This window comes from Saimiri boliviensis, chromosome 1 (assembly GCF_048565385.1).
Source record: "Saimiri boliviensis isolate mSaiBol1 chromosome 1, mSaiBol1.pri, whole genome shotgun sequence".
NCBI classification, from domain to species: Eukaryota; Metazoa; Chordata; class Mammalia; order Primates; family Cebidae; genus Saimiri; species Saimiri boliviensis.
The window spans coordinates 140185449-140209197 of record NC_133449.1 but is presented as its reverse complement, the minus strand read 5'-3'; the positions used below and the strand labels follow the sequence as shown (position 1 = coordinate 140209197).

Genomic DNA, 23749 nt, shown 5'->3' with positions numbered 1-23749 from the left:
TGGCCTCCCAAAGTGCTGAGATCACAAGTGTGAGTCACTGCACCCAGTCACAGAGCTTTTTCAAAATGGAACTTGATATCACTACCTTGCCCAGTATCAAGGATGACCCTGGACATCCAGGAGGTAGAGCAGCTCTATTCCTCCACATGGGCTTTTCCAGCCTTCCTTTCCTCTCCTCCTCAGAAGCCTGGGGCAGGCAGGGACCCCTTGGTTCTGGTCCCCTGGGCTCCAGGGTCCCCACTCGAGGGAGTCTTCACCAGTTCACAACCAGCATCACGGGCAGCTCTGACCCCTCCTGTGCCCCAGGTGTCTCTAGGCCAGAAAGCTGTAGATCCGTGTCTGCCAAACCTGGTTGATGATGAGACTCACCGGAGAGGTTTCTAAAAGCTTAGACTTTCTTGAGCCCCCAGCATGTGGATCCTAATTGAAGGTATGGATAGGGACCAGGTAAAGACAGCCCAGGTGAAGCTGATAATTAGCTATCTGCCGGAGTCCTACAAGCAGGACAACCAGGCTTAGCTGTGCTCTGGCAAAATTTTCACCTGCAAGTAATACACAGCTGTCTGATGTAAGACCCCAGGGCAGGCCCTGACTCCAACTCTCTTTTTTCTTTCTTTTTTCTTTTTTTTTTTGAGATGGAGTTTTTGCTCTTGTTACCTAGGCTGGAGTGCAATGGCACGATCTCAGCTCACCGCAACCTCCGCCTCCTGGGTTCAGGCAATTCTCCTGCCTCAGCCTCCTGAGTAGCTGGGATTGCAGGCACGCGCCACCATGCCCAGCTAATTTTTTGTATTTTTAGTAGAGACGGGGTTTCACCATGTTGACCAGGATTGTCTCGATCTCTTGACCTTGTGATCCACCCGCCTCGGCCTCCCAAAGTGCTGGGATTACAGTCTTGAGCCACCGTGCCCGGTCCCTCTCTTTCTTTTTTCTTGAGACAGAATCTCACTCTGTGGCCTAAGCTGGAGTGCAGGTTCACAATCTCAGCTCACTGCAACCTCCGCTTCCTGGGTTCAAGTGATTCTCCTGCTTCAGCCTCCTGAATAGCTGGAGCCACAGGCGTGTACCACCACACCTGGCTAATTTTTGTATTTGTAGTAGAGACAGGGTTTTGCCATGTTGGGCAGGCTGGTCATGAACTCCTGGCTTCAGCATATCTGCCCGCCTTGGCCACCCAAAGTGTTGGGATAACAGATGTGAGCCACCGCACCCAGCTTGACTCACTTTCTAAAATGAGCAGTACCCGCGGAAGGAGTGTCTAGTTCAGCCTTCTCCCAAGCTCACAGGACATGGAATGAGGTGCCAACAGACTCTTCAGAGAAACTCCTTTCCCTGTCCTCTGTGACCAGGAGGAAAGGAGGCTTAGTGGTCTGGTATTTCTGGGTGTGCAGCTTCCTTGTTTCTTCCTTATCTTTCTTGCCCAGATCACATATCAGGTCCTTTGGATCAGGGACAGAACTAAATTGTACCCCTCTGGGTGGCTGCTCACTACACTTTAGGGCCAGGTAACTGGTTTAGGGAGTTCCAGGTTCACAGAGAGAGAGGAACTGCTCAGGATAGGTTATTCCCAGAGCCTCCCCCATGCCAGATTGAGGTGATTCAGGTGACAAGATTTAGAGCAGATTTTGGACTCCTGAGTTGATGTTATAATGGGATGAGGCCTTGGGGGAGGGTGAATGTATTTTGTATTTGAACTGAACATACATCTTTGGGGTCTAGAGAGCTGACTAGATAGGCAGACTGTCTCTCCCCACACAATGATGTCCATGCCCTAATCCCCAAGAACCTCTGAATATGTCACCTTATGTAGCCAAAGGGATTTTGCACGTGAAATTAGCAATGGGTTTGAGACGAGGAGATTGGCCTGGATACCCAGGTGAGCCCAATCTAACCACATATTTTCTTAAAAGCACAGGACTTTCTGGGGCTTAAACAGGAATCAGGAGGAATGGGAAGTCCGAGAAGTCACCACACCACACAGGGAGCAACCATAAGTCTTGTTCACCTCGTGTATCCCCAGAGCCTTGAACCAAGCAGGTGTTTGGCCACAGAAAGCCCAAATAAAGTGAACTTTTGTAGTTTCTTTTTGTTTCTGACATGGAGTTTTGCTCTTGTGGCCCAAGCTGTAGTGCAATGGTGCAGTCTTGGCTCACTGCAACCTCTGCCTCCTGGATTCAGGCAATTCTCCTAAGCCTCTCCAGTAGCATGTGCCACCACACCTGGATAATTTTTTGTATTTTTAATAGACATGGGGTTTCACCATGTTAGCCAGGCTGGTCTCGAACTCCTGACCTCAGCTGATCCACCCACCTCAGCCTCCCAAAGTGCTGGGATTACAGGTGTGAGCCACTGAAGTGAACCTTTAAGCACTGGATTCCAGCTAGCAGCCATGTGGGTGAATTATTTAACCTCTCTGACCCCCTGTCATCCCATTTCTATGGATATCAGAAGTAAGGGCAGTGAAATAAACCACCCAATGTTATCCAATGAATGAACAGTGAGGCTGGCCCCACTGCAAGCCCTTCGGAACCCTTCTGGTTGACAAATCCAGCAGCCCCCGACCCCCACCTCGGCCTGGCTACAATGGGCAGAACTCCCCGGTAAACAGGAGTGAAGCTTCTCATGGCCCCATTTTGTTCATTTGCTTCATTCTGTGCCTTTGTTTTCTGGTGACTGGTTGTCATCCCATTTCCTGAGCACAGACCAGCAGAGGGTGCCAGTGCCCATGCAGAGACCTTCAGCTCCCAGAGCTGCCCTGCAGAAGAGCTGCTGTAGGGAAGGGCCTGCTCCTGACCACCCACAAGTGTCCTTAATAATGAGGGGCACCTACTGGTTCATAACCTGGCTCTGTGGCTAGACAGAGCCCCTAGACAAAGGACTTCATCTCCATGGCTGCAGTTTTCCCAGCTGTGAAAGGGGACAAGGGAAACAGACCTCCCAGGGGTACTGGGACAGTAAAATGAAGCAACTCATGAGACGGCTTCTAGCACAGTCCCTGGCACTTAATTCTTTGTTAAACTTCCATTCTTTTTGTTTTGTTTTTTGAGACAGAGCCTTGTTCTGTTGCACAGGCTGGAGTGCAGTGGCACAGTCTCAGCTCATTGCAACCTCTGCCTCCTGGGTTCAATTGATTCTTCTGTGTCAGCCTCCTGAGTAGGTGTGATTACAGGCACCACCCCAACCCCCACACACACACACCATGCCTGGTTAATTTTTGCACTTTTATGAGGGACACGGTTTTGCCATGTTGGCCAGTCTGGTCTTGAATTCCTGACTCCAGTTGATCTGCCCACCTCAGCCTCCCAAAGTGCTGGGGTTACAGGTGTTAGCCACTGAGCCCAGCTGAATTTGCATTCTTTATCAAGAGTCAATCTCAAAGGACTCTCATTTCAGATTCTGCCCAAACCACATGAATCATTTTTTGGACTCAGCTGGCTATCTCCTTTTTCTCCACACTTTTATGTCTTTACCAAGTCTTCCCTCTGTACTTAAAGAGCACTCCCCAACAGCCTAGCCATCACTCTCAGGTTTACTAGAAACTATATAGGGGGCCCAATTCAAGAGGCCCTCCTAAGCAGGGTGCTCCTTTCATTTGAAAACTGCTGCAGGCCACGTGTAAATTCAAGACACTGCCTTTGCTTGTATATTTCTACTGTCTTCCAGCCTAAAACCCAGCCAGTCCTAACATTGACTGACTGCCCATGTATGTTACATAAGACCCCATACTGGGCAGGGATACTGAGATAAGTAAGACACAATCACACATCACCTGGAAGCACCTCCAACAGAGATAGAGATAGCAACAGATGATTTGAGAACAGCGTATGTGCCTGTCGACAGACACCCACTCTCAGGAGGGGAAACCTAATTCAGTTCCCAAGAACCTACCAGATACCACCCTTCAAACGAAGAGTGGTCTCCACTTCACAGACTTACTTTCAAGGCCAAAGTCAAACAGAAACCAGCAGGACAAGGACTGGACTCCAGGTTCGGCTGACATCACTATCTCCCTTATCGCAAGGAGGCAGAGGCCCCTTGAAGATGTCCTTTTGCACAAGCTCCAAAGTATCTACTAAATGTGGGTCATTATGGCTGAAAATGCATTTTTTCCCCTTGTCCTTGCAGCTGCTCTGTAAGCTTGGGCTGTGGCCTGATGTTCATCCGCCCCAGTCCTAGCCAACTGCTGACAAACAGATCACAGGGTTGTGACCCTTGGAATTGGAAGCCATTATACGCAGTGTCTCTTCTAGGTGCTGTTTCTCATCAACCATTAAACCACAAACAGGTCAAGTGACAAAGCACCCAGTTCCTTCACACGGTCATTCCTTCCCCCTCTCGCTTCGCCTGATGCAGAATAATTTGTCAGCCAAACTTAAGCATTACAAGAATATGCAACAGAAAGAATTAGAGAACTCAGTAATCCAAAAGCTGCTAAGAATTAGAGAACTCAGTAATCCAAAAGCTGCTAAATGAGGGTTTTCTGCAGTTCGGGTGGTAATGTAAAGCAGTTCCAAGAAAAGTGTAGTCACAGCCTCTACAGCTTATTTTCAGTTCTTAGAAAAGAGCCAGTGTCGAAGGGAAAGTGGCTCTGCCAGAGCACACAGACTCCATGGTCTGGCAGGGTGTGTTTGCTGATAAACCACCTTGGATTTGGCACCAGAAACCAAAAACTTCTGACTTATATTTTCAGTTAGTGATATCAAGGAGGAAACACAAGCCAAAGCAGTGAAAGTTATTAACATTCAGAGAAACCATACAGCTCAGCTAACATTCTGGGGTGACACCCTTCTAGCACCAAGCCACCAGCAGTTTTGAGGTGACTGTCAGAAAAAAACACAGTGGCCCCCTTTTCCTACCCTCCACCCCACATTCCTGAGATGCAGACCAACCAGCATTTTTCAATGGACATTATTTACCAGACGTTGGGGGAGGACGAATGGGGCAGGATATGGTACAGGTGGTTTTTGGCAGCTTGGGTCTGCTTTCTGGCATACAAGCAGGTTTCACCACAGTAGGGCAGACTTCAGGTTAAGATGTCAGGAGTCTACTACACATCCAGCTCATATACTACCAGGTGCCCTATAATAATTTTGTGAATAAGGTTTGCCTTTTATTATTATTTATTATGAGACAGAATCTGGCTTCATCTTCCAGGCAGGGGTACGGTCACACAATCTCAGTTCACGGAAACCTCCGCCTCCTGAGTTCAAGAAGTTCTCATGCCTCAGCCTTCAGAGTAGCTGAGATTACAGATGTGTGCCATCATGCCTGGCAAACATTTTTCTATTTTTAGTAGAGATAGGGTCTCAGTATGTTGCCTAAGTTGGTCTCAAACTCCTGGCCTCCAGTGATTAGTCTGCCTGACCACCCAAAGTGTTAGGATTACAGATAGGAGCCACTGCACCCAGCCATTGTGACTAAATTTTAACCTAAGAATTATGTAGCAGAGATCTCATTGTCTGCACCAAAATTTAATTTCAATGTAATCAAAAGAAACTCATCGAGTGACCCAGCCAGGGAGAGCGCCTAAGGAGAAATGATGATGAAATGGAATGCCGTGTCTCAGACGGGACCCTAGAAAAGGAAAGGACATTAGGAATAACCCCAAGAATACTGAATGAAGTACAGACTTGGGTTAATAAAAGCATCTCAATATTTGTTCATTAATTTTAACAAATGCACCATACTAATGTAAGATGTTAATAATAGGGGAAGCTGGGTACAGGTACATGGGAACTCTTTGTATGATCTCTGCAATTTCTCTCTCTCTCTCTCTCTGTGTGTGTGTGTGTGTGTGTGTGTGTGTGTGTGTGTGTGTGTGTGTCTGTGTGTGTGTAGACAAGCAAGAATGTACTGATACTCCCAGAAATAATGATTTGGTGCCTACCAAGTGTCACATACCATGTAAAAATGATCAACACATATCTTCATTTATTCCTCGCACTAGTGCTATGAGCTGGGCATAATCTGCATTTTACAGATAAAGAAACTGAAAAACAGAGATACTAGGTACCTTGCTCATAGTCACATGGCAAAGTTAGTGGCAGATAAAGGGCTCAAATTCAGGTTGACAGGACAGCTCAGCAATATTGCCTCAAATATCCCAGACTGTGAACATAAAACAGTTCAAAACAAGCTGCATGAGGGCCATGAAAACAAGGCACACTTTCCAATCTGCCCCACATTAAAAAGAAAAGAGTTTAAAAGCAGAGCACATGCCAGGCACAGTGGCTCATGCCTGTAATTCCAGCACTTTGGGAGGCCAAGGCAGTTGGATCATGAGGTCAAAAGATTGACACTATTCTGGCCAACATGGTGAAACCCCATCTCTACTAAAAATACTTTTTTAAAAAATTAGCTGGGCATGGTGGCATGGGCCTGTAGTCCCAGCTACTCAGGAGGTTGAGGCAGGAGAATCACTTGATCCTGGGAGGTGGAGGTTGCAGTGAGACAAGATCATGCCATTGCACTCCAGCCTGGCAACAGAGTGAGATTCTGTCTCAAAAAAACAAACAAACAAAAAGCACAGCACACCCAAAACACAACACTCAATGCTGGAGAGGATGTCCATAAGTCCACCAATATCACCATACATTCTGTGCAATCAAGAAATTTACTTGGATGGGGGTGGGGTGGGCTCCCGTGTGTAATTCCAGCACTTTGGGAGGCCAACGCTGATGGATTACATGAGGTCAGGGGTCTGAGACCAGCCTGGTCAACATGGCAAAACCCCATTTCTATCAAAAATACAAACAGCCTGGCGTGGTGGCACATTCCTGTAATCCCAGCTACTCTTTCAAGGAAAGGCTGAGCTGGAGAAATGTCTGAACTTGGGAGGGGGAGGTTAAAGTGAGCTGAGATTTTTCCACTGCCCTCTAGCCTGGGAGACACAGTGAAACTCCCTCTCAAAAAAAAAAAAAAAAAAAAAAAAAAAGAGGGCGAAGTGTGGTGACTCACACGTGTAATCTCAGTACTTTGGGAGCCCTAAGTGGGTGGATCACCTGAGGTCAGGAGTTTGAGACCAGCCTAGTCAACATGAAGAAACCTAGTTTCTCCTAAAAATACAAATATATACATATACAAATATATGCATATATATATATATATATATATATATATATATATATATATATTTTAGCCAGGCAGTGCCACAGCTATCCCATTCATCACCAATGTTTGTTGATGTCTCTTCCTCTCTCTCTCTCTCTCTCTGTTTGTTTTGGAGATGGAGTCTCGCTCTCTGAAGCTTCCCAGGCTGGAAGTGCCATGGTGTGATCTTGGCTCACTGCAACCTTCACCTCCTGGGTTTAAGCGATTCATCTGCCTCAACCTCCCAAGTAGCTGGGACTACAGGCATGCATCACCATGCCTGCCTAATTTTTGTATTTTTAGTAGGGATGGGGTTTCACCATATTGGTCAGGATAGTCTCAAACTCCTGACCTCCAGTGATCCACATGCCCTGCCTCCCAAAGTGCTAGGATTCCAAGCATGAACCACCATGCCTGTTGTTTTTTTTAAAAAAAATTGGGATCTCCGTATGTTTCCCAGGTAGGACCTCAAGTGATCCTCCCACCTCAGCCTACTGAGTTGCTGAGATTACAGGTGAGTGTCACCTTGCTTGGCATCATTTTGTCACCACAGACCCCTCTCATTCTCTTTCATAGGAAGTCACTGACCACCAGAAAAGCTTGAGCCAAGAACCAGGGAAAGTGATATTTGAACTCATTTCTCTTGGGTGCCAAACTTCTCTGTGCCACCTTCTGTGAAAATTGGAGGTGGCAAGATACAGTGGCTCACACATATAACAGCATTTGAGAGGCCTAGGTGGGTGGATCACCTGAGGCTATTGCACTCCAGCCTGGACAACAAGAGTAAAACTCTGTCTTGAAAAAAAGAAAGGAGGAGAAGGAAAGAGATAAAGGAAGGAAGAAAGAAGAGAGGAAGTGAGCGAAAGAGAAGAAAGAAAGAAAGAAAGAGAGAGAGAAAGAAAGAAATAAAGGAAGGAAGAAAATCAGAAGCTTTGGTCCCTTAGTCTGCCACACTCTAGAGTAATTCTGTCCCTGCTTGAATGTGATCTCCTTGAGGCAAAGTCTGGGTCTCCTTCCTATTGTGTGCCCATCCTGGCCTGTCTGTCCCACACTAGCTGCTCAATGAAGGCTGGCCCATGTAGAGTATGGGTTTGCGGCATCCCAAGACTTGGAGTTGTAGAAGATGTGAGTGAGAAGCCTTGGAATGCTCTGCCCATCAGGAAATGTGTCTATTCCAGAGTTCAGCTGAGAAGCTGTGCTGCCTCCGACGCCAGTGCTCAGAGCTCCCCTACCCAGGGTGGACCCTTGGATGGCCAAGTACATTGGCTCAATATTTGCCTTGAGTAGCTGGGCGCAGTGGCTCCAGCCACCGTTGGATCTGTAATCCTAGCACTTTGAGAGGCTGAGTTGGGTATTCAGAATATGATAAACATAATATCTGAAATGTTTTGAGTGTAACACAAAATTTGAAAGCAAATTTTAAAATTAGATGTAATTCCATTACGTCAATATAAAAAATTCCCTCATGGCAAAACATGGTAAGCAAAGTCAAAGGACAAACAACAAACTTAAAAGCAACAGTATAAGTCATATCTCCAAGAGCTAATTTGCTTAATACAGCTAAAGCTCCTACATATCAATAATAAAACAGTAACCATATAATAGAAAAATAGGTAGCATATAGGAACAGTGAGCTCTCAGAGAATTACAAATGACTCGTTCACATGAAAAGATACCTAAAGTCTGTAATAAGAGATATATGTTAAAAATCAGAATAAAATAACATTTTCACCAATCAGATAAACTCTAGTAGCACTCTGTACTGTTGAGTGTATAAGGAAACAGACACACTAAAACCTTGTTTGTGGAAGTACGTACCGATAAAATGTTAATGGAGAACAATTTGGAAATGTGGGAGATGATGTATGTACATGTAAGTATTATGTACTTCAGCACTGATATAACAGGAAGAGTGGTGGGGACTACTAAAGCATGTTACATTCAGTGGATGGAGTGAATGCTCTACAGCCATCGCAAAGAATGAGGCAGTCCTGTCAGTACCAAGACGAAGTGATCTTTTAGATACCCAGAGCAGCAGATCTTTTTCCTTGTTGGCTTCACTGCTGGTAGAATCATCTTTGGTAAGGTAATGCAGAACATCTAATCCAAGAATATGACCTCCCATAAATACTGAAGAGTTCAAAGCTACTGATTGGGGAGAGAGCTTTTTTATAAAGCAGTGTTAAAATCTACAAATTACCTAGCAAACAGAACATTCTGCAGAAAACTCAAACTAAAAACATCCAAAATGGAATTCTTTACTGCACTTGCATGCTAACCTGTCTCATCATCCTACCAAATCTGCTTCTTTTCCTCCTCAGACAGCCCCAGACAGCTCAGACATCCTTAAACTCCCTGTAAGCTCATGATGTTAAAAAACAGCCACAGGGTGATTAACTCACGAATCCCCAAGTGTGTTCTCAAATCACCCACAGGAACCAAAAAGCAGTGAACTTTTCCAAGTGCACAGAAACAGAAGCAGAAAGCAAGTGATTTAATCAAGACACCACAGAGATTCAAGGTAAGCATCTACTTACCACGTGAATGAGTTTTTGTCTCATTTTGATCTCTGTCTTAACCAACTATATAAAATTCCTATGAACTGAAAAAAGATTTATTATACTCCCTTGTGAAATCTGAGGTATTAGATTAACTGAATCCATAACTGCTAAACTATGAAACACAACTAAAGGCTAAATTATGAAGCTTCAGTTTTATATCAGGCAACCTCCTGACATAAACACAATCTAGATAAAAAATAAAGTTCAACAACATACACACATCCCCAGAAAATTACACAGAACACCAACACATAGAAAGGTGGGCCTGCTTCCTATCCACAACACTGTCAAGCTTGCTCTGGTAAATGAAAGTCAGGAAGCTCAGCCCTGAACAGGATGAAGGGGGATGAATACAAGAACAAAGAAGCCCTTCCATGAAGAGAGTTTGGAGTATATCTCTGTGTGTATATGTACTCACATTTTTAGTCTCCTAGGTGTGTGAAGGACAAATAAATCTTGGGGCCCCTAAATCACTAAGCTAAAGGGAAAAACCAAGCTGGGAACTGCTTAGGGATAACCTGCCTGTCACTGAGATAGATGCATAGCTGATTGCCTCCTTTGGAAAGGCCAATCAAAAACTCAAAGAATGCAAGCATTCCCCTCTCTCACCTATCTGTGACCCAGAAGCTCCTTCCAGCTTCAAGTCTCCTTCAAGTTGTTCTGCCTTTCCAGACACAACCATTGTACTTCTTACGTATGTTGGCTGATGTCTCACGTCTCCCTAAAATGTGTAAAACTAAGCTGTGTCCCGATCACCCTGGACACATGTCATCAGGACTTTCTGAGGCTGTCTCAAGAGCGCGCATCTTCAAACTTGGCAAAATTAAACTTTCCAAATTAACTGAAACTTGTCTCAGATTTTCAGGGTTACAAATAATACGAACAAATCAGTAGACCCGCTGAAGGGAAAAAGAAGGTAGTCTAACTTCATTATGACTACAAAAATGAATCTGGTATATCCATACAATAGGATATTACTTAGCAAATAAAAGGAAAAGAACTACTGACACAAAAAACACCACAGATGAATCTCGAAATAATCACATTGAACGAAAAAAGCCAGAAAAAAAGAATACCTACTGTATGATTCTATTTATATGTTAGAAAATGAAAACTAATCTACAGTTACAAAAAGCTTATCGGTGGTTGCCTGTGGATCAGAGGCAGGAGGGAGACAGTACTGAAGGTACAAAGAAACTGTTGGGATGACAAGTATGTCTACTATCTCTAGTAGTGACAGCTCTATGGCTGAATACCTGTGTGAAAACATCTAACTTTACACTTCTAAAATGTGCAGCTTGGGTGTCACTTGACTCCTCAATAAAGCTGTCTAAAATTTCTTGATAAAAATAAGTTCACATTGACCACCAATCGGGATTAACTGAAACCTTACAAAATGAAGATTATTTTCACTTTCAGAAGGATATGTGATCGCAGTTACATATCATGCTTTGTGGACAAGCAATTTCAGAATAAATACAGATGTCAAATACTTAAATGTCTCTATTTCTTCCCACTCATCCTTTTCATGATTTAAAAAGAGCTAAAGCATTTAATAAAAAATTCCCATCACTTCAAGTTTCTTAGAGAGACTCTGAAATTCAACAAACATTTAACTTTTGGAAAAGACAGGACCTTAAACACCATCCTGTCTAACTTTCTCAATTTAAGGAAATAAACTTAGCACCTCCCCTTATAGGAAGTTCATCCAGTCTCATGGCTTTGAAGTCAGCTCTATGTTGCTGACACCAACATTTGTCATTTTAATCTTGACCTCCCCACTGAACTACAGACATTTATTCCACTGCCCACTAAACCACATCACTTCACTATCTCATAAGTATATAAAACCAATTGTGGCCAAAATGTGTCTTCTGATTCCACTCACCACCAACTTCTCCTCCAATTTTCCCCATCTTAGTAATTGAACCCTCACACATTCAGTTGTTCAACTAAAACCTAGAAATCAACTCTTGACTACTCATCTCCTGCCTTCCACATAGAATCTACACTTAAGTTCTTAGCTCTCTCTGCAAAGTATATTGCCAAAGCTGGCCCAGGCTCTATCTACACAGCTACTATGTCTTTTTACCCAGACAACAGCTCTGAAAGGTTCCCATGTCTTCTTCTGCCTCTGCCAGTCAGTCACTACACAGTAGCCATAGTAATGAGGCCATCAATCCCCAGACCTAGAACACTCTACAGACTTGTTGCCATCATTCAAGTGACATCCTAACTCCTTATTCTGCCCTAAAAGATCAAGGCCCTTTCCACCTCTCTAGCCTCATCTACCACTATTTCTTCTCTGGATGCATTCCAGCATTTCATACTGACTGTCTCCGACACACTAAACTCATTTCTACCCCAAAGCCAACGCTTTCCCACCTCCATACCTGGAATGCACACATATACTTCACCATTCATATCTCAACTCAAATAACATCTTCAAAAGCTTCCCAGACCTCACAATCTACAGAAGCATCCTCTGGTGAGAAGCTGGTGGTGAGGGGAATGAATCAGGAGCCCTTTGGCCACAATAAGTTTAGAAATGTATTAGGTATTCAAGTGAATATTTAATTCACTTATCATAGACCCCATTTTACTGATGTTACAGTACTTATCACTATCGAAAATTATCTTGTAAAGTTATTTATTATATATGCTAATAAAATTCATTCATTCATTTATTCATTCATTCATTCCTGCTATGCCTATCAGAAGCATTACCCAAATAAGTACTGTGATCTTTTCTTATTTCACTTGAAAGCATTCATTTCTGGGTGCCGGGTACTACTGGTTAAAAAGTACCCATGTGCATTTTTTTTTTTGGCCTCTTTTTTTTTTTTTTAATTGCATTTTAGGTTTTGGGGTACATGTGATGAACATGCAAGATTGTTGCATAGGTACACACTTGGCAGTGTGGTTTGCTGCCTTCCATCCCCTCACCTGTATCTGTCATTTCTCCCCATGCTATCTCTTCCCACCTCCCCACCCCCGCCCCTCCCCCATTCCCCCCAACGGACCCCAGTGTGTAGTGCTCCCCTCCCTGTGTCCATGTGTTCTCATTGTTCAACACCCACCTATGAGTGAGAATATATGGTGTTTGATTTTCTGCTCTTGTGTCAGTTTGCTGAGAATGATGGTTTCCAGGTTCATCCATGTCCCTACAAAGGACGTGAACTCATCGTTTTTGATGGCTGCGTAATATTCCATGGTGTATATGTACCACATTTTCCCTATCCAGTCCATCATCGTTGGGCGTTTGGGTTGGTTCCAGGTCTTTGCTATTGTAAACAGTGCTGCAATGAACATTCGTGTGCACATGTCCTTGTAGTAGAATGATTTATAATCCTTTGGATATATACCCAGTAATGGGATTGCTGGGTCAAATGGGATTTCTATTTTTAGGTCCTTGAGGAATCGCCACACTGTCTTCCACAATGGTTGAATTAATTTACATTCCCACCAACAGTGTAAAAGTGTTCCTATTTCTCCACATCCTCTCCAGCATCTGTTGTTTCCCGATTTTTTAATGATCGCCATTCTAATTGGTGTGAGATGGTATCTCAATGTGGTTTTGATTTGCATTTCTCTGATGACCAGTGATGATGAGCATTTTTTCATATGTTTGTTGGCCTCCTGTATGTCTTCTTTTGTAAAGTATCTGTTCATATCCTTCGCCCATTTTTGAATAGGCTTGTTTGTTTTTTTCTTGTAGATCTGCTTTAGTTCTTTGTAAATTCTGGATATCAGCCCCTTGTCAGATGGGTAGGCTGCAAAAATTTTTTCCCATTCTGTTGGTTGCCGATTCACTCTACTGACTGTTTCCTTTGCCGTGCAGAAGCTGTGGAGTTTGATTAGGTCCCATTTGTCTATTTTGGCTTTTGTTGCCATTGCTTTTGGCGTTTTGGTCATGAAGTCCTTGCCTACACCTATGTCCTGAATGGTTTTGCCTAGATTTTCTTCTAAGGTTTTTATGGTAATAGGTCTGATGTTTAAGTCTTTAATCCATCTGGAGTTAATTTTGGTGTAAGGTGTCAGGAAGGGGTCCTGTTTCTGCTTTCTGCACATGGCTAGCCAGTTTTCCCAACACCATTTATTAAACAGGGAGTCCTTTCCCCATTGCTTGTTTTTGTCAGGTTTGTCAAAGATCAGATGGTTGTGGGTATGTTGTATTTCCTCTGAGACCTCTGTTCTGTTCCATTGGTCTATATCTCTGTATTGGTACCAGTACCATGCTGTTTTGATTACTGTAGCCTTGTAGTATAGTTTGAAGTCCAGTAGTGTGATGCCTCCTGCTTTGTTCTTTTTGCTTAGAATTGACTTGGCTATGCAGGCAAAGTCTTTGGCCCCTTGTCTCTAAGGAGAATGTGACTGGTTCAAATTCGCACTTTGGTTCTAACCTGAGAGATCTGTCCTAAGTGTCAATGGGAAATGAGCTGGTTTCAATCACCACGCTCTCACGCATAATCAAGAACAATTTCTTCAAACATACATTGATTGTGTTTTCAGGAGTGCTGGGGTTTATCCACGGTTCTGAGTAACAGGCTACCACAGGAAGAAAGATTTGCTGCTAAGGAATGGAGACAGAAACACAGACACACACACACACACACACACACACACACACACACAGAGTGACACAAAAAACACACAAACACAGGCCTCACACACAACTGATAGTGCTCAGCCAAATACTTAGTGGTATGAGGTGGGCTTTGAACGTGTCCATGCTCTAAAGCAAGACACACCTTTCGCTGATTCAAAAGTCCATTCTCATAGGAAATGTGAATAATTCTTTCAGACATGGCTCCTGATGACAGGGACCACTCTCATTTCACCCTCAGAGGCAGACAAGAGGACTGCAAAGGACTCAGGTGTCGTCCCTGCTGACTGAAAAGGACTCCCATTTCCCCTCAGACCCAAAGTCACAGCAAAAGTAGCTTTTTCTTTGAAGAGCACACAACTTTTTCAAAATACACAGCTAAAACGGTGCTTTAGCACTTAAAGCGGGGACCGTTTTAGCTGTGTATTCTGAAAAACATTTCTAGCATTCAAAGCACGGACAGTTTTATCTGTGTATTTTCAAAAAGTTGTCTCTAAGTGCCATAGCTCATGAAGTCAAAACAAGTGATCTGTGTCCCCTTGAGTTGAGCATTCTTTTAGTAAGAAAGAATTTAGTTCTATTTGAGTTCTTGAAAACTGCTTCTTATCTTGTCAACCAACTGTCAATATTGTGTGTTAATTTGTAGGAGAGGTAATAGAGTCAATCCAAAACCATAGGTGTATTCAAGTCCAGATTGAAAAGTAAAATCAAGAAACCAGGCACTGAGCTGGAAGAGGGATCTTTTCCCAGTGGGCCTTAAGGCCCACATAAATCCCTGTGAAGAAATCGGGAAACAGAGACAGAAACAGACTCGCCTAAGGCTTGTCACTTGAAAGTGCATGGCTGACTGACTGGCAGAGGGCTGGAAATCAAATCGTAATCTTCGGACCTCTAATTCCACAGGGTGCACTGCATCCCCCAGACCCAATATTACATTTCAATGGCTTAACGAGAGCTTGACTGGATGGAAGTCAACATGAAAAGACATTAGATTCCATCGGCCCAGTCTTTGGCCTCTTGTCTCTAAGGAGAATGTGCCTGCTTCAAATTCTCACTTTGCTTCTAACCTGAAGGATCTGGCCTCAGTGGTCAATGGGAAATGAGCTGGCTTCAATCACCACCCTCTCATCATCATCAAGAAAAATTTCTTCAAACATACATGGATTGTGTTTTCAGGAGTGCTGGGGTTTATCCACGGTTCTGAGTAACAGGCTACCACAGGAAGAAAGATTTGCTGCTCAGGAATGGAGACAGAAACACAGAAACACACACACACAGTGACACAAAAAACACACAAACACAGGCCTCACACACAACTGATAGTGTTCAGCCAAATACTTAGTGGTATGAGGTGGGCTTTGAACCCGTCCATGCTCCAAAGGAAGACACACCTTTCACTAATTCACAAGTCCATTCTTGTAGGAAATGTGAATAATTTTTTCAGACATGGCTCATGATGACAGAGACCACTCTCATTTCACCCTCAGAGGCAGACAAGAGGACTGAAAAGGACTCAGGTGTCGTTTCTGCTGACTGAAAAGGACTCCCATTTCCCCTCAGACCCAAAGTCACAGCAAAAGTAGCTTTTTCTTTGAAGAGCACACAACTTTTTCAAAATACACAGCTAAAACGGTTCCCGCTTTAGCTGTGTATTCTGAAAAACTTGTCTAGCATTCAAAGCACGGACAGTTTTCGCTGTGTATTTTCAAAAAGTTGTCTCTAAGTGCCATAGCTCATGAAGTCAAAACAAGTGATCTGTGTTCCCTTGAGTTGAGCATTCTTTTAGTAAGAAAGGATTAAGTTCTATTTGAATTCTGGAAAACAGCTTCTCATCTTGTCAATCAACTGTCAGTTTTGTGTGTTAATTTCTACGAGAGGTAATAGAGTCAATCCAAAACCATAGGTGTATTCAAGTCCAGATTGACAAGTAAAATCAAGAAACCAGGCACTAAGCTGGAAGAGGGATCTTTTCCCAGTGGGCCTTAAGGCCCACATCAATCCCTGTGAAGAAATCAGGAAACAGAGACAGAAACGGACTCGCCTAAGGCTTGTCACTTGAAAGTGCGTGGCTGACTGACTGGCAGAGGGCTGGAAATCAAATCCAAATCTTTGGACCTCTAATTCCACAGGGTGCACTGCATCCCCCAGACCCAATATTACACTTCAATGGCTTAACAAGAGCTTGACTGGATGGAAGTCAACATGAAAAGACATTAGATTCCATCGGCCCAGTCTTTGGCCCCTTGTCTCTAAGGAGAATGTGCCTGCTTCAAATTCTCAGTTTGCTTCCAACCTGAGGGATCTGGCCTCAGTGGTCAATGGGAAATGAGCTGGCTTCAATCACCACCCTCTCATCATCATCAAGAAAAATTTCTTCAAACATACATGGATTGTGTTTTCAGGAGTGCTGGGGTTTATCCACAGTTCTGAGTAACAGGCTACCACAGGAAGAAAGATTTACTGCTCAGGAATGGAGACAGAAACACAGAAACACACACACACAGCGACACAAAAAACACACAAACACAGGCCTCACACACAACTGATAGTGTTCAGCCAAATACTTAGTGGTATGAGGTGGGCTTTGAACCCGTCCATGCTCCAAAGGAAGACACACCTTTCACTAATTCACAAGTCCATTCTTGTAGGAAATGTGAATAATTTTTTCAGACATGGCTCATGATGACAGAGACCACTCTCATTTCACCCTCAGAGGCAGACAAGAGGACTGAAAAGGACTCAGGTGTCGTTTCTGCTGACTGAAAAGGACTCCCATTTCCCCTCAGACCCAAAGTCACAGCAAAAGTAGCTTTTTCTTTGAAGAGCACACAACTTTTTCAAAATACACAGCTAAAACGGTTCCCGCTTTAGCTGTGTATTCTGAAAAACTTGTCTAGCATTCAAAGCACGGACAGTTTTCGCTGTGTATTTTCAAAAAGTTGTCTCTAAGTGCCATAGCTCATGAAGTCAAAACAAGTGATCTGTGTTCCCTTGAGTTGAGCATTCTTTTAGTAAGAAAGGATTAAGTTCTATTTGAATTCTGGAAAACTGCTTCTCATCTTGTCAATCAACTGTCAGTTTTGTGTGTTAATTTCTACGAGAGGTAATAGAGTCAATCCAAAACCATAGGTGTATTCAAGTCCAGATTGACAAGTAAAATCAAGAAACCAGGCACTAAGCTGGAAGAGGGATCTTTTCCCAGTGGGCCTTAAGGCCCACATCAATCCCTGTGAAGAAATCAGGAAACAGAGACAGAAACGGACTCGCCTAAGGCTTGTCACTTGAAAGTGCGTGGCTGACTGACTGGCAGAGGGCTGGAAATCAAATCCAAATCTTTGGACCTCTAATTCCACAGGGTGCACTGCATCCCCCAGACCCAATATTACACTTCAATGGCTTAACAAGAGCTTGACTGGATGGAAGTCAACATGAAAAGACATTAGATTCCATCGGCCCAGTCTTTGGCCCCTTGTCTCTAAGGAGAATGTGCCTGCTTCAAATTCTCAGTTTGCTTCTAACCTGAGGGATCTGGCCTCAGTGGTCAATGGGAAATGAGCTGGCTTCAATCACCACCCTCTCATCATCATCAAGAAAAATTTCTTCAAACATACATGGATTGTGTTTTCAGGAGTGCTGGGGTTTATCCACGGTTCTGAGTAACAGGCTACCACAGGAAGAAAGATTTACTGCTCAGGAATGGAGACAGAAACACAGAAACACACACACACAGCGACACAAAAAACACACAAACACAGGCCTCACACACAACTGATAGTGTTCAGCCAAATAGTTAGTGGTATGAGGTGGTCTTTGAACCCATCCATGCTCCAAAGGAAGACACACATTTCACTAATTCACAAGTCCATTCTCATAGGAAATGTGAATACTTCTTTCAGACATGGCTCATGATGACAGGGACCACTGTCACTTCACCCTCAGAGGCAGACTCAAAAGTAGCTTTTTCTTTGAAGAGCAAACAACTTTTTCAAAATATACAGCTACAACGGTCCTCAATTTAAGTGATAAAGCACTGATAGGTAAAGCACTTTATAGTGGGGACTGTTTTAGCCCTGTAATCTGGGAAACTTCTCTAGACCTTACGGCACGGACAGCTGTAGCTGTGTATTTTCAAAGTTTGTCTCTTAGTGCCATGGCTCATGAAGTCAAAATGAGTGATCTATGTCCCATTGAGTTGAGCATTCTTTTAGTAATAAAAGATCAGATACATTTAATTTCTTTAGAACCGATTCTCCTCTTTTCAATGTACTGTCAATTTTGTTTGTCAATTTCCATTACAGGTAATAGAATTATTCCAAAACCATAGGTTTGTGAAAGTCCAGATTGACAAATATACTCAAAAATACAGGCACTCAGCTGGAAAAGAGATAGTTTCTCTGTGGGCATTATGGCCCACATAAGTCCCTGTGCAGAAATCGAGAAACAGTGACAGAAAGTGTCTCGCCTAAGGCTTGTCACTTGAAAGTGAGTGGCTCACTGACTGGCACAGGGCTGGAAATCAAAGCCAAATATCTGGACCTCTAATTGCAGATTGTGTACTGTCCCCCCTTCCCCAAATTCACAGGTAAATGTCTTAACAAGAGCTTTACTGGATTGAAATCAACACTAAAAGATATTAATTTCATCTGAACTTTCTTTGGCCTCTTGTGTCTAATGAAAGTTTGCCCAGTTCTAATTTTAACTTTAGGTGTAACATGTGAGACATTGCCATTCAGCCTGAAACTCTTGTAAAGCTTTGATTACCTTAGGAGTTTCTGCTCCAAAGGAAGAGTCGAGAAATCTCTTCGGCAAAGGTGACCTGAACTCAGTAGTAAATGGGAAATGAGCTGTTTTCAATCACCACCCTCTCACCAATCGCATGTCCATTCTCCTGTCTTCTCCCCTTACAGTGCTTCCGCCTCAATCTGATCAATTTTTACATAGAGCACAATTAGGCAGGGCTATCAGGTTACAGGATTGTCAGCGATACTCTCAGTATAAACAACCGCACCATCAGAGAACGCACTTTCATATAAAATGTGATAAATTCTTTCAGACGTGGCTCATGATGACTTTGGCCACATCATCAAGACAGCAGCTCTGCTATCCATCGAGCCTACCTGTGTACTTGGCCACATCCCATAGCGCTTTGTACTCTCATTTCACCTTCGGAGGCAGACAAGTGGACTGCAAAGAACTCATGTGTCTCCCGTGCTCTCTGAAAAGAACTCCCATGTCTCCTGGGGAACAAACGTAACAACAAAAGTAGCTTTTTATTTGTAGAACACTCCACTCTCTCAAAATACACAGCAGAAACCGAATATTTTAGCTGTGTATTTTCAAAACGTTGACTCTAAGTGCTATAGATGATGAAGTTAGCTTGAGTGATCTGTGTCCACTTGAATTGAGCATTCTTTTAGTAATAAAGGATTCGGTTATTTTTTATGATTTTTTTTTTTTTTTTTTTTTTTGAGACGGAGTTTTGCTCTTGTTACCCAGGCTGGAGTGCAATGGCGCGATCTCAGCCCACCACAACCTCCGCCTCCTGGGTTCAGGCAATTCTCCTGCCTCAGCCTCCTGAGTAGCTGGGATTACAGGCACGCGCCACCATGCCCAGCTAATTTTTTGTATTTTTAGTAGAGATGGGGTTTCACCATGTTGACCAGGATGGTCTCGATCTCTTGACCTTGTGATCCACCCGTCTCAGCCTCCCAAAGTGCTGGGATTACAGGCTTGAGCCACCGCGCCCGGCCTCGGTTATTTTTTAATTCTTGAGACATGATTCTGATTCTTGTTAATCAAATGTGAGTTTCTGTGTTAATTTCTAGCAGAGGTGAAAGAATTAATCAAAAATCATAGGTGTATGAAAGTCCTGATTTACAAGTGTACTCAAAAATCCAGGCACTGTGCTGGAAGAGGGATTGGTTCTCAGTGGGCCTTAAGGCCCACATAAATCCCTGTGCAGAAATCGAGAAACAAAGACAGAAAGGGACTCGCCTAAGGCTTGTCAATTGAAAGTGAGTGTCTGGCTGACTGGCAGTGGGTTGGAAATCAAATCCAAATCGCCTCACCTCTAATTTCAGAGGGTGCACTGCCTCTCCAAGGCTCAATTTTACAGTAAATGAATTAACAAGGGCTTTACTGAATTGAATTCAACATTAAAAGATATTCGATTCCATCATGCTACCACAGAAAGAAGGAGGTGCTGCTCAGGCCTGGAGACATACACACATACAAACACACACACACACACACACACACACACACACACACACACACAGTCTAGACACACAACTGGTAGTGTTCAGTGAAATATTTAGTAGTATGAGGAGGGCTTTGGACCCATCCGTGCTCCAAAGGGAGATACACGTTTCCCTAGTTCACACGTACATCCTTCCCCCTTCTTGACCAACACTGGCTCCTCCTCCAGCCCACGCATTATTAGGTAAATCAGGTTAAAGCATCTTTAATGATGCTCTCATTAAAAACAACAGCACAGTCAAACAGAGAGCATGCTTGCATATGATATGTGATTATTTTTTTCAGACATGGCTCATGATGACTGGGGACACACCAATAAAAAGAAGCTCTGCTTTGCTTCTAGCCTAGCTTTGGGCCTGGCCACCTCCCAAAGTGCTTCACACTCTCATTTCACCCTCAGAGGCAGCCAAGAGCCCTGCAAAGGACTCATGTGTCTCCTATGCTCTCTGCAAACAGCACCAATTTATCCTGGGGACCATAAGTTACAACAGAAGTGGCTTTTTATTGGTAGAGTACACAACTTTTTCAAAATATTTTGAAAAGCCTGTCTAGCACTTTAAGCAGGGACAGTTTTAGCTGCATATTTTGAAAAAGTTGTCTCTAAGTCTGATAGCAAATGCAGTCAAAATGAGTCATCTGTGTCCACTTGAGTTGAGCATTCTTTTAGTAATAAAGGATTCAGTTATTTTTTAATTCTTGAGACATGATTCTCATTCTTGTCAATCAAATGTGAATTGTCCGTGTTAATTCCTAGCAGAGGTAAAAGAGTTAATCATAAACCATAGGTGTATGAGCGTCCTGATTGACAAGTATACTGGACAAACAAGCAAACAACTCCTCACAAGCAAGGGAACAAATCACGTTGGAGAATGAGTTTGATGAACGGACAGAAGGAGGCTTTAGAAGGTGGGTAATAACTATCTTCAACCGAGCTAAAGAAACTTGTTCTAATCCAATGCAAAGAAACTTAAAACCTTGAAAAAAGGTTTGACAAAATTCTAACTAGAATAACCAGCTTAGAAAAGAACATAAACGACTTAATAGAGCTGAAAAACACAGCAGGAGAACTTCACAAAGCACACGCCAGTTTTAATGGTTTAAGCAATAAAGTGGAAGAAGGAATATCAGAAATTGAAGATCAACTCAATGAAATAAAATGAGAAGGCCACATTAGAGGAAAAAAGGAGTGAAAAGAAATGAATAAAGACTACAAGACCTAAGGCATTATGTGAAAAAACCAAATCTATGCATGATCGACATACCTGAATGTGGCAGGGAGAATGAATCCGAGCTGGGAAACACACTTCAGAATGTTACCCAAGAGAACTTCCCCAACCTCGCAAGGCAGGCCGACATTCAATTTCTGGAAATACAGAGACCACCACAAAGATATTTCTCAAAAAGAGCAACCCCAAGGCACATAATCGTCAGATTGACCGGGGTTGAAACGAAGGAAAAAATGTTAAGCGCAGCTAGAGAGAAAGGTTGGGTCACCAACAAATGAAAGCCCATTAGACTTACAGTGGATCTCTCAGCAGAAACCCTACAGGTCGGAAGAGAGTGGGGGCCAATATTCAACATCCTTAAAGAAAAGAACTTTCAAACCAGAGTTTCATATCCAGTCAAACTAAGTTTCATAAGTGAAGGAGAAATAAAATCCTTTACAGGCAAGCAACTGCTGAGAGATTTTATCACCACCAGACCTGCCGTACAAGAGTTCCTGAAAGAAGCACTAAACATGGAAAGGAACAACCACTACCAGCCACTACAAAAACGTATCAAAAGGTAAAGACCAAGGACATAATGAAGAAACTGCATCGACTAACGGGCAAAACCACCAACCAGTGACAAAATGGCAGGATCAAATTCGCACATATCAATATTAATGTTAAATATAAATGGTCTAAATGCACCCATTGAAAGACACAGACAAACTGGATAAAAAGTAAAGATCCTTTGTTGTGCTGTATTCAGGAGACCCATCTCATGTGCAAATACACACAAAGACTCAAAATAAAGGGATGGAAGAAGATTTACCAAGCAAATGGAGAGCAAAAAGAAGCTGGGGTTTCTGATAAAATGGACTTTCAACCAACAAAGATCAAAAGAGACAAGGTCTTTTACGTAACGGTAAAAGGATCAACGCAAGAAGAGCTAACTATCCTAAATATGTATGCACCCAATACAGAAGCACACAGATACACAAAGCGTATCACTCCTTCTAAAACTCTTTGAAACAATACAAAAAGAAGGAATACTCCTTTTTTTTTAAATTGCATTTCAGGTTTTGGGGTACATGTGAAGAACATGCAAGATTGTTGCATAGGTACAACATGGCAGTGTGATTTGCTGCCTTCCTCCCCTTCACCTGTATCTGGCATTTCTCCCCATACTATCTCTCCCCAACTACCCACCCCCTGCTGTCCCTCCCCTATTTGCCCCCGACAGACCCCAGTGTGTAGTGCTCCCCTCCCTATGTCCATGTGTTCTCATTGTTCAACAGTCGCCTATGAGTGAGAACATGTGGTGTTTTTAATGACCCACAAAGAGACTTAGACTCCCAAACAATAATAGTGGGAGACTAACGTTCCACTGTCACTATTTGACAGATCAAAAAGACAGAAAATCAACAAGGATATCCGGGACTTGAACGCAGATCTGGACCAAGTGGACCTAACAGACATCTACAGAAATCTCCACCCCAAATCCACAGAATATATATTCTTCTCAGCACTGCATGATACCTAGTCTAAAACTGACCACATAATTGGATGTAAGTCGCTCCTCAGCAAATGCAAAAGAACGAAAATCCTAACAATCTCTCAGAACACTGTGAAATCAAATTAGAACTCAGGATTAAGAAATTCACTCAAAACCACACAAGTACATGGAACCTGAACAACTTGCTCCAGAACAGCAACAAGATAAACAATGAAATGAAGGCAGAAATAAAGATGTTCTTCGAAACCAATGAGAACGAAGACATGACATGCCAAAATTTCTGAGACACATTTAAAGCAGTGACTACAGGAAAAATTATAGCAATAAATGCCCATATTGGAAGTGAGGAAAGATCTAAAATTGTCACCCTATCATCAAAATGGAAAGAGCTAGAGGAGCAAGATAAAAAAATTCAAAACCTAGCAGAAGACAAGAAGTAACTAAGATCAGAGCAGAAGTGGAGATAGAGACAAAGAAAAACTCTTCAAGAAATCGGTAAATCAAGCAGCTGGTT

At 43.0% G+C, this 23749-nt stretch overlaps 1 protein-coding gene across 15 annotated transcripts in view; it reads right to left on the bottom strand.

Moving 5' to 3' along the window:
• Positions 1-23749, bottom strand: part of ADAT1 (adenosine deaminase tRNA specific 1) — a 116963-nt gene that overhangs the window by 31023 nt on the left and 62191 nt on the right. For all 15 annotated transcript variants that reach the window (XR_012518943.1, XR_012518941.1, XR_012518942.1 and 12 more), the window contains one exon: positions 19374-19493. The gene's annotated coding sequence lies outside the window, so the exon portion shown is untranslated. The remainder of the gene's footprint in view (positions 1-19373; positions 19494-23749) is intronic.